This window comes from Saccopteryx leptura, chromosome 3 (assembly GCF_036850995.1).
Source record: "Saccopteryx leptura isolate mSacLep1 chromosome 3, mSacLep1_pri_phased_curated, whole genome shotgun sequence".
Classification (NCBI taxonomy): Eukaryota; Metazoa; Chordata; class Mammalia; order Chiroptera; family Emballonuridae; genus Saccopteryx; species Saccopteryx leptura.
In genome coordinates this window covers 302619056-302634587 of record NC_089505.1, presented here as the reverse complement: position 1 = coordinate 302634587, position 15532 = coordinate 302619056, and the positions used below count along the sequence as shown (strand labels likewise).

Sequence of the window (15532 nt, the reverse complement as noted above, 5' to 3'; positions counted from 1 at the left end):
ATAAACTCCATTAACTCAGCAACTATTTAAGGAGTTCCTTCCACATGACGGGAATATGACAGTGAACAAAAACACACATTACCATGGAGAAGACAGACAATAAATAAGGTAAATACACAGGGCACAGTATGTTAGAGACACCAGTTAAATAAAAGGCCAAGGTTCAGCAGTGTCAGGGAGGTGGGTTTCAGACAGGGTGACTAGGAAAGGCCTTGCTGAGAAGATGATGACTGCATAAAGATCTAAAATAAATGAGGGAGGAGACCACATGGATCATCTGAGATGATGCAACTGAACCAGAGAGAATGTCAAGTGCAAAGGCCCTGGGGCAGCAGCATGCCATGCACGTCCAAGTAATTCAGAGCATGCCCATCTGCTTAGAGTGCAGGGAGTGAGAAAAGGAAAGCCAGAAGAGTTGGCCAGAGTCCCTTAAGCCTTCCTTAGAAATCATTTTAAGGATCTGACTTTTACTGAGTAAAATGGCCAGCTACCAGAAGGTTTCAAGCAGGAAAGTGACATGATGTGGCTGACATTTTGAAGAACTCTCTGAAAACTACATTGAGAACAGACTGTAGGGAGAGATAGCAAAAAAAACAGGAGATGCATTAGGAAGCTAGCACAGTAACACAGGTGAAGGGGGGACAGTGGAAAAGGTGATAAGAAGTTGTGGATTCTGGGTAGACTTCAAAAGCAGAGAGACAAGGTATACCCGAGAATGGGCTATGAAAGAAGGGAGCAGAGTCAAGGATGACCCAGGGCTCCTGACCGGAGTACCTGGGAGACAGGGTACCCGTATATGGAGTTGGTGAAGACTGCAGAAGGAAGGGGCTGTTGGAGGACAGACATCAGCAGCTCTGGTTTGAAGATGTGAAATCATTAGGCCCGTTAGACATCCACATGGAGATGTCAAATGGGCAGTTGGGATTACGAATTTGGACTCCAGAAAATAGGTTCAAGGGGGGAATAAGATTTGGGAATCTTCAATGTATCGATGGAATTTAAGCTGCAGGCAGTGAGAACACTGTGGGAGGGACTGACAGGAAGCCCAGGCAGGCAGCGTGTCCTCCCAGGGATCCAAGTGGGAAAGTCTGTGCAGGAGGAGTGAGGGGGCAACTGTGTCCACCACAGGTCAAGTCAAACGAATCTGCAAAACTCACAGGATTGATTTTTATGGTGCATTTATAATAATGCTGAAAATTTAAGTGCAAAATCACTCCAGTGCTGAAAAATGTCTGTTTCCAAGCAAAAAGAAGTCCAATCGATGCCCAACTGAGTTTTAGACGACTAGTGGACAAGCAGATAGCATTGCTCTGTTTCAACCTGAGATCAACTGGACAGAGGCTGCCCATCGTGTGAGAATCAGCAGGCAGATGGGACTCATCAGTGGGTTTACTGAGGGTGAAGGACGAGAAGGCAGGTCGGCACTGAGCATGCAGATGTGGGAGGCACTGATTGAAACCAGGTGAGTGGATAAGCACCTGGAAGAGGAAAGGGAACAGGAACCAAGAAAGAGCCTGAGGCTGCACTCTGATTAATGCCCGTGATCAAAAGGCAGGGGAAGTAACAGCCAGATGGCAGCGAAGGGGAGGAAGGCAGGTCCAGGTCAGAAAAGAACAACCCAACATCAGGCAGACACTCGGCAGTGTTATGGGGGTGGAGAGAGCCACAGCCTGAAAAAAAGTTGATGCCTTAAATTCTTAGGGTCAATTTTCTGGGCCCACAGTTTCCTATTAATTTGTTTTAAGATAAAGTATATATTTGTAAATGTCTGTTTTGATGTCATATGTTCCCATTTTTAATTGGCAGATACAGAAAGTTAAAGGAAGAAAAAACCGCTTACAGGAACAGATTATTTTTAACACACAAAAGGCTAAGAAGCAGCAAAAGCCACACTCTCTCTTGCTCTTTGATCACATGAGCCAGTGTACAAAACTGCAGTCTCTCGCTCCCTGCTTTATCTTAGATTCCTTTTATGCAGAAATTTGGACAGACCGATGGGATGAATGCAAGTTATTTCTGGGTCCCACAAAGTTCATTTTTCCCCACCTCTACAGACTTGATGCCATGCTTTAAACTGGTCCCACTACAAAACCTTTTAAAACAGACAACCTACCATCAGAGACCAACTCCTGAGATCTTGTACGGCAAGCTTTCACCATAGAGCAAATGTTTACAATTAATTACACACTTCTGAAAACAGAGGTCCACAACTGGAATGCTAGCAGACCTTTAACTGCAGTAGAGGGAGTGGGCGCCATGGTAATCACTTCGGCCTGCTGACAATTACAAAACTCATTTCTGTTTGCCACAGAGACAAACAAAATTTCTGTTCATTATAACTTTACTGGAATATGATGTCATAACACATAACCATACTGAAACAATCTGCTGATTTTCTAACCAAAATATTAATTGTACGCTAAAGAGCCCTTGGGGCCTCTTCCTTTTTGGCCATCAAACACTGCTCTGTGTGCGCGCATGTGCATGCATGTGGATACATATGTACGTATAAATTATACCGTATAAGTATCAGAGGGAAAATTAGGCTGGTTGTGTTCTTAAAACATTCTAGCACTAACAACAGGAAATACCAAACCGGACGCCTGACCAGTTCCATTCCACTTCCACTCCATCCTCTTACTTGGCAATGATTCTCAATAACCTCTCCCACGTGATCTGAGTACCTTACAGATCAGGTCTCCTCATATCGTCATGACAACTAAGATTACCCAGAGCACTCGCATTAATGGCACCCAGACTGAGTTATAGGAGAGACAACGCACAATGTTTTCCAGTGTGTCAGGTCCTGGTCACTAATCTTTACTCCCTTTGGTAAAGAAACACTCCAAGTTTATTAACTTCAAAGGCCATGTTCTATTTAATGGGAGTTCCTTTTTCTATTTTTATTTATTTCACACATTTTTGGTAAAGCATTTATGGTTGAGTAATGTACATAATTCTACAAATTAGTATTTATTTACCTAAGTCTACATTGTCATTCTCGAATGACGTTTCTTAGTTAGAATTTTGTGGTCAACGCTTAGATCCCCATAGTGATTATTGTTAAAAGATGGGTGGGGAAAACTCTCCCGTCCAAGCTATTAAAGTCTCAGGGTAAAATAGCTTTTACCCACAACCTCCAGTGTATTTTGCAAAGTGCGATTGCACTTTCATCAGAATCTTTAGTGCTTGTTAAAGATGCAGATTCCCGTGCTCCAACCCAGATCTGCAGAATCAATTCCCAGGGAGGGAGCAGAATCTTCACTCAAGCTTCCCTGCTGAGTCTTTGCACTGAGAGTCCAAGAGCTGCCACCCACGACAGCACCACATCCTATAACACGGCTCCAGTGACTTGACGAGAACCTCAAAGCCATGTCAGTGAAGGAAGGCATTCAGTCCTTCCTCGAGCACCACGGTAGGGGCCTTGCATCTCTCTCATTTAATCCTCACTGCAGCCTGGCGAGATAAGAGGCCCCTGTGGCCACTTTGGCAGGTAGCAAATCTCCCCCACAGAGTTGCTGGGAGTCAAACTGAAGTCTGCCTAAGCAGAGCTCAGGAAATTTGGGTTCATATTTGTTTATGAAATTGGCTGTATGTCTTTGGCAGGCCTGAGAACCGAAGGGTTCTTTCTAAACCTCAGGTCCACTGATAGTCTTCAGAGGAGTTTTACTGAATAGCTGTTGGAACAAACAACTCCGATGAAACCCCATGTTTTACCCTATGTCAAGCCAAGCAGGTTCAGACATAGACCCAACTGAACAACCTATCCAGAGTGACAGGTCAGAATCATGGCAACACGTGCCCACGGCTCAACAGGCTGAACTGGATGAAGGCAGCCTGTCAGGCCGTTTGCACCATGCCCTCTGTCTGCTAGAAGTCTTACAAAACAGAAACAAACAAATAAAGCTCCAAATAAAATAAAAGCTTTCTTTTCTTTAGATTTCAAGAAAATCTTTTAGATTTGGCCTATCTTCAAAATATCACAGGTCAATACCAAAATAAAGAAAGGAAATATACTTGGTCCCTTTGAATGAATATGTGACATTCCTTACACAGTTTTGTTTTGTTATTTGAGCAAAGAAAAGACCTTACATTCTTACATAAGTATTATTATTATAAGACTATAAGTATCCTTATTACCCGTCAGCTATAACAACTTTCTATACCATAAGCCTTTGCTATCCTCTCTACAGATACCTCATTAATGACCTTTTTATAGACTCATTTTTTATTTTCTTTCCAAACTAAAATCTGCGTGTCTTCCCTCCCATTTTGTGATTGCCTTCTTCTTCAACATCTCCACTTTCCTAAGTATCACTTTTACAAGGTGACAAAGACATATTCCAAATCTCAGAACTTTTAAAAATTGAAAAGTAATTGCCTCATTTTATTTGATACCATTATTCATACATCTCAGCATAGCTTCAGTGTTCATATCTCTGCTACAGGTTTATCTCCTGATCTAATAAGGAGAGGCTTTGGATTTCTGTGTTTATTTCTAACATTGACTGAAAACAGAAATGTCACTTAATCTTTCTATCTCAGTTTACTTATCTGTAAAAATATTTGCAGAATCTATGCTTAAAGAACTCTAAATGCCAAAACTTAGAATTCAAATGACATGTTGATTATTCTGACTCTCTATACACTTTCTTGGCACTGCTAAGCATTCTTTTTCTTGCTGTAGAAAAATAATAGGTTTTATCAGAAAGCTATAAAATAGTCCTTGGCCTGTTTTCAAGCCTGTATGTATATAAAATGTCTAGATAGGAGAGGGTTCTTTCTCTATTCACATCTTATAAATTTTGAAAATACATCTTTTATGGGATCTGAATGTTAAGTCTTGAGGAATTTTAAAAATTAGGACCTATTAGAAGAGATTCACGGGGCAGCTGAGAACAAGCCCTAAAAAGAATTGCAAGGATCTTCTATTCTGTTCATGAAATCATTGTAATTATGTTTTAAATACCTAGTGGAAAACATGGAAAGGTGAGCACTAGATGCTGAGACATGGTGCTCTGAAATAATGCAATTATAAATGATGTTTCTTTCACAATTCCAAATTTTTAAAAATGGTGCGACTGTACTAGAATAATTACAGAAGAAAGTGTTGAGAGGAAGTCTAGTTCCTGTGCAAATAGATGTAAGTCTGGTCAGTGGAATGACTCGTGAAATACACACTACAGGCCACAAGAGTAAATAATTTACATTGTGTTGCGGACACCAGACCACAAGAAGACCATGGAAAGCAAGCATGTTATCAAAGAGGCCCATTTTGTAAACACACCCTCAATCCCACACTTGGGTCTAACATAAACCCACTCTTGTCCCATCCCTAAATGAGCATGCAGGTAAAATGCCGTCATCAGCATCATGATTACAGCAAAAACATACGACGCACTAACTATCTGCCAGACACTGTTCCAAGCACTTTACACACTAATCTCATTCAGTTACCACGATGGCCCTAAATTCATTTTTCACACAAGGAAATGAGGAACAGAGATGTTCATTAAGGTGCCCAAAGCCAGCTCATGTGTGCCAGCACGTGAACCCAGGAAGCCTTACCCAGGGCTCAGGCTTTGAACCGCTACCTTCTGCTGCCTCTGACTAAGCGGGTGAGCACTAAAAATGCAGAGCAACTCATGTTAACTTTGGAGACATCATGCCAGACTCTGAACATCAAGGCAACTTAAATCAGACTACACACACAAGATCCGGCAAATACCAAAGAGCTCTGTAGCTAAGGGTCGTGTTCACAGCCAAGGAGAGCACTAGGACCCTGTAGGTCCAGGAGAGCAATCTGACTGAAGCCCTACTATTAGCTTCCTGTTGCCTCTCTTACCGCACCCTTCTAGAGCCCCCTTGCTTAAATGTGGATGTTCTCATTAGAGAAATGCAAATCAAAACCACAATGAGATACCACTTAGCATCCACTAGGCTAGCTATAGTCAAACAAACAAAAACGGCAAGCAAGTGTTAGCAAGGACCTAGTGAAAACTGGTAGGAGTGTAAAGTGGTGTGGCCACTGTGGAAAACATTTTGGCAGTACCTCAAAGTCTAGTAAAGAATTACCATTGGACCCAGCAATTCCACTCCTAGATATATAAACCTAAGAGAAATGAAAACAGGTGTGGAAACAAAAGCATATACACAAATGTTCATAGCAGCATTATTCATAAAACACACACAAAAAAATAGAAATAACACAAAGCTCCAATCAGTAAACAAAATGTAGCCTATCCCTACAAGGGGTATTATACAGCAATACTAATGAATGAAGTGCCGATACAAGCTACAACGTGGAGGAACTCTGAAAACATGCTAAATGAGAGCTAGACACAAAAGGCTACGTACTGAATAATTTCCATATGATGAAATGTCCCAAGAAGGCAAATCCATTAGACAAAAAGTAGATTAGTGGTTGCCAGAGGCTGGGAAGAGGGGCAACGGGGAATAGTGGGGTTAGAGGTGATGAAATGTTCTGTATTAGATTCTGGTGGTGGTTACACAACACTGTGAATAAAATGAAATCCATAAAAGAACACTTTAAAATGACTAAAATTGTATATTTTGTTAATTTTACCTCAATTAAAAAATTTTTTGTTTGTTTTGTTTAATGTTGCTGCTCCCTCGGGTTCAATCTTCTGTTTTCTCACAGACGAGAAAGTCTGCCCGGGTGACTGACCCTGTTCCCATTCCATTCCTGGCAGACTCCAAGCAAGGAGCCCACCACACTGCGGGGAGAGGCGGGAACTACAAGCATCCCTCCCTGCTCGCTCTCGAAAATCAGTGACCGGCTCTTCTTCCTGCCTTTGACTGATTGTTTGGGGGAATACGTGAATTCAATTATTAACCCAACAAGTACTTACCCAGGGTCTAATTCATACCTGGAAAAGTGTTCCAAGCCAATGCGGCAGCAAGGCAAAGGTCCTTGGGGACGTAACATATTGAGCTTTTTTTTTTTTTTTTTTTTTTTTTTTTTTTGAGAAACAGCAGTGTTTGCGTATGTGGAAAGCCATAAATCAAGGAGTAAGTGGTAGGGAAACCAGGTCTGAGAAGTAGCCAGGCAGCAAATCAGAATGTAATTCTACACATGGAGGGAAATGGCACTATCTGACTGATAAGTCTCTTGGTGCTATTTTCCCAAAAAGAGGCAAGAAGACAGCAGCTGGCAGGCCACCACAAGTCGTCTCTGAAAACAGGAGATCGAAGTGACTAGAATAAGCCCAACAGCCGGCAGTTCTCAAAGCCCAATTGAGGATCGTGGTCATCATTTCAAGATGGAACTGGTCAGCATAGTTGTGTTTTTCGGTAGCTCCCTGGGTGGGAGTGCAAAGTCGGAGGAACTGGCTTCACTGTGACGGTTTTGCCACCATCAGTGGCCATTCAGGCAGAGAGGCGCCGGGAAACACAGGAAACAAGCTGGCGGGAGGGCTGGTGGGAAGTGAGTGAGACAGCCCGCAGACACCAGCAGGCTGGCCCAGGCTACAGGCATCGGGAGGCTCTGCTCCACGTCTTCCTGAAGCACAGGTCCCAGGACACACTCTCTTCTCCACCCTCCCTGGGGACAGCAGATGACATGCAGCGGGAGCAGCAGTGTGCCACCCCTGTGGTGGGTGACCTGCAGGGAAGCTCTGTGTTTCCACTTTGTGATTGAAAAGAAGAGCCCCCAGTAGAGCTACCTGGAGGCCCCCTTCCAGAGAACCTCTGAGCAGAACAGCATGCCTCCGGGACAGGTAAATGGCACTGTGGACAGCGCTGCAGAAGCTGGCGGTGAGGGTGGGGTGATGGCGCGGCAGCATTTCTCAAAGTGTGGCCCCACACTGACACCATCAGAGTCCTTGGTGGAGCTGAGGAACCCCTGGTCAAATGCAGATTCAAGGTTGGTGGAACTGGACTCTTTGGGTGGAGTCCAGAATCTGCATTATTACCAAACAGCCTCAGTGACTTCTGTGCATGCTAAAGACTGACAAGCCCCTCCTTACAGGGGTCTTCTCCCCTCCCCCTTCTTTGTGTATATGGAAGCTTTTCAGTCCTGAATATTCACTTTGTATCTTGTTGCTGTTAATAGGTTTTTAGTTGATTCTCTGCAATGCTCTAGCTAATCATACTGGATATGCAAAAATGATCATTTTTTTCTATTTCTTTCCATATTTTATTCCTTTTATTTTCACTAATTATTTTGGTCCATATCGCCAAAAGAATATGAAATAGCAGTTCATAATGGACATCTTGCCTTGTTTCTTACTTCAAAGGCAAGCTAGTACCTCCTCATTAAGCATAATATTGGCTAGTGGCTTAGGTTGGGTTAAGCTGTGTTGAGTAGAGTTGAATTGTTAGGGTAGGGTAGGTAGGTAGGGTTGGGTTGGGTTGGGATGTGTTGGGATGGGATAGGATGTGGGGGGTGGAGGGCAATATATGTGTGTGTATCTCTAGTCCATATAGTTTACAATGTTAAAGAAGTATCAATTATTCATAATCTATTGAATTTTCAAAGTCATAAATGGATTTTTAAGATGTCTTTTCAGCATCTGTAGAGTTAACAATTATTTTTTATCTCTTAATAAGGTGAATTTTATTAATATGTTTTCTAACAGTAAAACAAATTTATATTCCTAGAATAAATCCCACTTGATTATAGTGGTTCTTCTTTCAATGTGTTACCAAAGTCTGTTCGCCAGTATTTCAATTAGGATTTATCCATTGATATTGATTGATTTTAGAGCAGGGGTCAGTAACCTTTTTGGCTGAGAAAGCCATGAACGCCACATATTTTAAAATGTAATTCCGTGAGAGCCATACAACAACCCATGTACCTTACGCATTATCCAATAAAAATTTGGTGTTGCCCCGGAGGACAGCTGTGATTGGCTCCAGCCACCCACAACCATGAACATGAGCGGTAGGAAATGAATGGATTGTAATACATGAGAATGTTTTATATTTTTAATGTTATTATTTTTTTTTATTAAAGATTTGTCTGCAAGCCAGATGCAGCCATCAAAAGAGCCACATCTGACTCGCAAGCTTAGGTTCCCGACCCCTATTTTAGAGAGAGAGAAACATCAATTTTTTGGCCCACTTATTTATGCATTCATCGGTTGATTTTTATATGTGCCCTGACCAGGCATTAAACCCACAACTTTGGCCTGTCGAGATGATGCTCCAACCAACAGATAGTCAGCCAGGTTCCATTGATATTCTAGAAATAATATTGATCTGAAGCTCTATCGTTTCTTCTTCTTTTCTTTTTTTTTAAACTGGCACTGTTGAGCTAGACATCAAATTATTGTTGATTGACCAACATAATTTATTTTGTTTCTCAAAAGCTCAATTAACTCTCTCTGTGAAACCATCAAGTCAAGTGCTTTTTTTCAGGATGATGGGATGGTAGTAGTAGCAAGCTATGTGACCACATGCTTATCCTTTCCCATAGGATTCAGGTCTTTTATTTTCTTCTTTTGAGGTCAGTTTTAATTATTTATGTTTTCTTACAAAATCACCCAGTTCATCTCGGTTCTGAGAGAGTTTTCCAGAGTTGAACAAAGTAGTCCTTTATGAGAAGTTTCATTTCTTGTACATCTATGTTTCCCATTATCAGACTGTATTTCACATATGTGCTTTAAAATCACATTTACCTTGGTTAGAGTGCATATTTATATATTTTATTGGTTCTTCCTAAAGACAAGATATCAGAGTCTGCATGCTTTTTAATTAGTCTATTATGCATTCATTTTCCTTCATAAAGAAATATGTTAAGCTTTTAATATATATTTACTAAATACTACATGCTAGTAGTCTAACAGCAAATTCCTAAGTTTAAGAAAATTATTGGCCCTGGCCGGTTGGCTCAGCGGTAGAGCGTCGGCCTAGCGTGCGGAGGACTCGGGTTCGATTCCCGGCCAGGGCACATAGGAGAAGCGCCCATTTGCTTCTCCACCCCTCCGCCGCGCTTTCCTCTCTGTCTCTCTCTTCCCCTCCCGCAGCCAAGGCTCCATTGGAGCAAAGATGGCCCGGGCGCTGGGCATGGCTCTGTGGCCTCTGCCTCAGGCGCTAGAGTGGCTCTGGTCGCAATATGGCGACGCCCAGGATGGGCAGAGCATCGCCCCCTGGGGGGCAGAGCACCGCCCCTGGTGGGCGTGCCGGGTGGATCCCGGTCGGGCGCATGCGGGAGTCTGTCTGACTGTCACTCCCTGTTTCCAGCTTCAGAAAAATGAAAAAGAAAAAAAAAAAAAAAGAAAATTATTGAAAATATGGCTTTTTTTTTTTTTAGTTGTAAGATGATTCTCATTATTCAATGCCATCAACAGGCCATGTCTGGGTAAGGGCTGCCTGAGAAGGTTCTTTGAAACCACTAATACATAGGATCTCTCGTCCTTTCCACCAACAAAATGGTTCCTGAAACAAGTTCTAGAAAATATTACAAATGCTTTAGTTTCCTCATTATCTTAAGCCCAAAAGAATATGTTTTCAAGGAGTTGAAATTTAAAAGAAATACAAAAGATATCAGATTGTATTTTTAGAAGAGGGTTCACACCCTTTTTGAATGAATTGATTTTGTAATGTCTAGAATAAGAGAATCAAATGGATGATCGTGTTTGCGTTGAAATCTTCCGAGAGCTTAAGAAATTGTTTGCTTTGTTACAATGTCCAACCCAGATATCTACTCCAGGGCCTTTGCTGATCAGAATTAACTATCAACTTTGGACACTTGCCCACTTCAAACACTCCCACTAGTTACAGGGAGACATTACATCAGCGGTATCACAGGAAGATGAATGTGCTTTGTTTGGAGATGGGAACGGTAATCACACTGATTGCATACTTCCAGTCTTGGGTTATGTTTTATTTTTACCTCAATCTAAGTGGATCTGGTTGTACATTTGCATATAGTTTAATGATAACAATAATGTGTAGTTAACAGATATTCATTGGAATATAAAAAATTTACTTGGCATTTTCCCAGTTAATTGTTTTTACAGCTTGCCGTCCCTGATGCATTAGCTACATTCATAAAAAGGTTTACATAAAGCAAATATTTTCATACTAAATCCCATTTTCCCACTCTTACCCAATATTAAATCTTGAGCTGTATTTCTATAGAAAAATGTTGGCGCCAACACATCATAAAAATTATAATTAAACATCCAAACATGTATGCCAAGGAATAGGTATGTTTAATCAATTATTTTACAAACTACATGTTGTCCTCTCGCCTGAAATAAGAACTAATCAAATGGATAGTCATCTTTTTTCATATTCCCACGATCATTACAGGGACAGGTATCTTTAAAAAATAGGTATTGAAAAAAGAAATATAATTGTTTTGCTGGATTGCCATGCGGATGAAACATGTTGTCAGATTCAGGCACTGCAAGTAGTCGCAGATTATTGATAATAATCATGTAAGGGTCTTAGAAACTTCTGTTGGTAATGCACTTTTTTTTTATCATAATGCGTATCAGATGATTTACTGGAATTATATCCTTTGGAGCCAATACCATGGTCTGACTCAAAGACTCCTTTTCAAGGAAATGAGTGGAAAGAATTTACTCAGCTGGATCCTTTCACACCATAAAACGGGTAAAAATCACCTTTTGTTAAAGCAGAAGAGTATCTGAAACTTTTAGAAAACTCTTCTACTTCGACCTACAGGTACTTAGAGGTAACGCTAAACAATTTAAGGTCATGTCCTCCAGGGACGACCACGTGCAGCGCCGTGACGTGTGCCGGCCTCTTCCTGTGCTGCTGCAGGTAAGCCATGGGTGCTTTTCGTCAGAAAGTCAGTGTGGACTGTGCCTTAATCCAGGATGTGCACTGCCCTGAGCATCGCCAAACCCTCTTACACTTTGCCACGTGCCCTGAGGCAAAGACACAGCGACAGATAAGGCAATACAGGACACTGATGTTCCGTCTGACTACTACCCACGTGAACAGGGTAGCAATACTTAGAGCTGGAAGGGATGGCAGGTCTGACCGCTGACTACGCTGGTTGACTCCCATTCACAATATGGATAAGTGACTGCATTTTTGTCACACTGCAAATCCTATTCTGTGACTATCACAGGAAAAAAAAGGTATTTTGCTTTTGAGGATTGTACTGCCAATAGTTGCGGCCGTCATGGCCAGACCAATACAGGTTCCCATTAGATTCAGGCAGATGGTAAAGAAACAGTGGAGCCAAAAAATGGTGGGCCATCCCTTTATTAAAGTCTCGCATCAGCCAACGAGCAACACACACAGGGAAAACACTTCCTTTTCACTCAGGGTTCCCAAAGCCACTGACACATTCTCCGGTTCCATAACCAGGAGAATCTTCTCCGGTTTCTCCTAGAATCAAAGGCAGAAGCCCCTCATCTCTCGTTCCCCATCCTCACACCTTCTTTCTCTCTGCACAAACTGGCTTCTTCTTCAGCATTCCGCATTCTCTCTGCTCTCTCACTCTGCAAACATGGCTTCTCTCTCTTTCCCTGCCAACAAGGCTTCTTTCTCTCTGCACAATCTAGCTTCTTTCTGCCTCTTTCTCCTTCTCTCTTGCTCTCTTCCAAACTTTCTATCATGAAAACCTCTCCTCTAGCAAACATTAGCAAGACAATGGCCCTTCCCAAACAGGAAGGTAATCTGCAATTTCACGGACATATACTTGGTGCTGCCCAGCCCCCAATGCAAACTATAAGCGAGCAAACATAAAAATCATAGTTTAAAAACTTATTTGACCAACTAGGATATTCTTAAATAAGTCTGTCATGATATCCTAATATTCCCAAAGAGCAGATATCTCTATGAGCCGGCACAGTGTCACAGAAATAAACATGAGTTTTGAAGACATAGCATCCTGGGCAGCTCAGCCCTGTCTGGGTCGTGTCACCCTGGATGTTACGCACTATGCCAGCTCATAGCAGGAAATCACAATGGTTTGCCCTCTTTTCTTTCTTACCAACTAACCCATCATCCTTCTTAGACATGCTGCAATGTTTCTATGATGCTTCTAGCACCTCTCATACTTCGTTATTCTCTCTATAAATAACTGAAAGGCTTTGCCACCAGCTCCTCGAATCTAGGACCCTGCCACGACTGCACAGTTAGTCCGCTTGGGGAGGCCCCGGACAGGGCTGCGGTTACGCTGGCTGATCCCCAGCACTCCATTTTACGAATAGAACCTGACATTCGCTTCACCGTCATTCAAGTATGCCAACACACTTCAAACTACCAGGCAACATCCAGAAGATACACCCTTACGTTCCGCTATTGTGAAAACCAGCAAAATAAATCATTGGAAGAATTTGATGTAACATAAGAAATACCATCACTGTAATATTTTTACTGTAATTTTGTTTTGGCTTATGACTTTAACTTTGCTTTGTCTTTTACTATAATTTTGCTTTGTCTTCTATGACTTCAAAGACATATATTACATGTTTGGGGTTGTGTTCTATCTATAAAAGATTGTTCTATGGACCTGTCAGTCAACCACAGTGCAGGAGTCTAGGAACTCATTTATCTTTGAAGAAATGCATCTTAACCAGAGAATGTGAGAATGTCAACAAATAATAAGGAAATAAAGCAAGCAAGTGGGTCAAGGTTCTGACAACTGAAGCCAAGAAAAAGCCTGGGAAATTAGTGAATGATAAGGTCCCAAGAAATTCAAACTGAGAAGGGCAGTAAGCCATGGTGAGACTAATACCTTAGATAATTAAATACATAGTCCAAACATCACTGCCTAAGAGAGAACAGCTAATGCATTGAAGTTGCTTGTTTTCACATCAATGAGAAAGAAGGGCTGAGCAAGAGAGAGAAAGCATACAAGCAAATAAGGGTGAAAAATACTTTGATATTACATGTGATATTAAGATTCCTGTATTATATTACATTAGCAATACAGACTAAGCATGAGGACTTATTCGAATTTAGAAAAGAGCAGGACATACAAGAGTTTTATTTTAGTTTTTAAATGAGATATGAAGACAACTAGTAAGTTCAACACGACAAAAAATCTCTTGCTGCCTTTACTGACTTGGAGAAAGTCTTCCACATGTTCTTAAAAAGACAGGATGTCAAGTAAAATCAATGAGTCATTCAAACTCAGCGTGTATAATGTTCCAGAAGGACTTGAGGAAGGAAACAGCCTAGAGAATTCCAAAAAGCTGAGACACACATGGGACTAAAAGTAAGAATGTATCTTGAGCGAATTTTAATTATCCTTTTCGTTATTCTCCTGAAAAATTCACTTAAGGGAAAAAAAGAAAGGCTTACAAATAAGACTATACCATCTTATTTGCAGAGAATGACACTTCCTGCGAGACAAAGACAGATGTGAAATTAATTGGAGGTGGTGGGATTCAGAACGTGGCAGAGTGATCAGGACTGAGGGGTAGGACCATGGCGATCATTTGGGAAACTCAGTCACCCCAGAGAAGCACAAGAAATTCCACCCTGAAACTGAACACTTCAGAGCTGGTGAACTCATGACCAAGTCAACTACATGAAGAGCTAAATCTGTAATCTTAGTTGTCATTTGATTCTTGTGTTATCAAAATATAATTCTAATAAAATCAAAACAAATCTATTCTTTTACTTCTCAAATTTAAGGACACGACTCCCCTGCAAAGGCTCGTGAGCCCTGTGTTAGACCACATAATATCTTCAACAGAGTGAGAAGTGCACGATTCCCATAGTGTTCTGGGGGTGGTGTTCTAGGAAGGCTGTGTGGGACTGATCTCCACTCAGACACAGGGGAGAGGGGAGTCTTATTCACTGTAGTCTGAGCATCTCGTATCTGGTGTGATTACCCAGCACTCAAAAGGAGTCCAGTAAACATGTTCACTGAGGGAATGAGTGATCCCAGCTAACTTCTACTTGAGAGGTTTACTGTTTGCCAGCCCTGTACACACAGCAACTCTGCTAATCCTCACAACAGCCGCATGTGGTAAAACCCATTGTTATTTCCATTCTACAGCCGAAGGGACTGAAGAATTGGGAGGTTAAGTTACTGGCCTAAGGAGAGCCAGGTTTAAACAAATGTAGCCCCCCTTATCTGCAAAGCAGCACCACTGCAGTCCCCTCAATGTGAGAGCAGATGGTTGGCAGGGAGGACACTGGACCAGCAAAGGCTCGGCTCGTGTCAAGTGGGAGCGAGCAAATCGGGCCCACAGCAGGGTGAGTTCAAAAAAAAAGGATGGATGTGGGTTCTGGCTGGGGACGCACAAAGTCGCAACAGTGGGCTCTCCAAGTACATCTTCACATTTAGCATGACCAGTGACCCTGGGCAGCTGCATAATATGATGTACTGATGAGGTCAGGCTGCATCTGTCATTTTCATCCTTAGCTATACTTGAAATCAACTGACTTATAAATGGGTAAGAAAAGACAATTCAATCAACAGAAAAATAAGTGAAGGTTATCAACTCACAATTCACAGGAAAGGAAACATTAAATGACTTACATAGGAGAAGATGCTCAATTTCATTCATACAGAACTGCACATAAAAGTGCCAAAGCGATGTCATTTTACACCTAATTATATCTGGAA

General features: G+C 41.7%; 1 protein-coding gene across 9 annotated transcripts in view; it reads right to left on the bottom strand.

Annotated features, from left to right (window-relative positions):
* STAU2 (staufen double-stranded RNA binding protein 2) overlaps positions 1 to 15532 on the bottom strand; it is a 295381-nt gene that overhangs the window by 201539 nt on the left and 78310 nt on the right. The gene's annotated exons all lie outside the window — the stretch shown is intronic.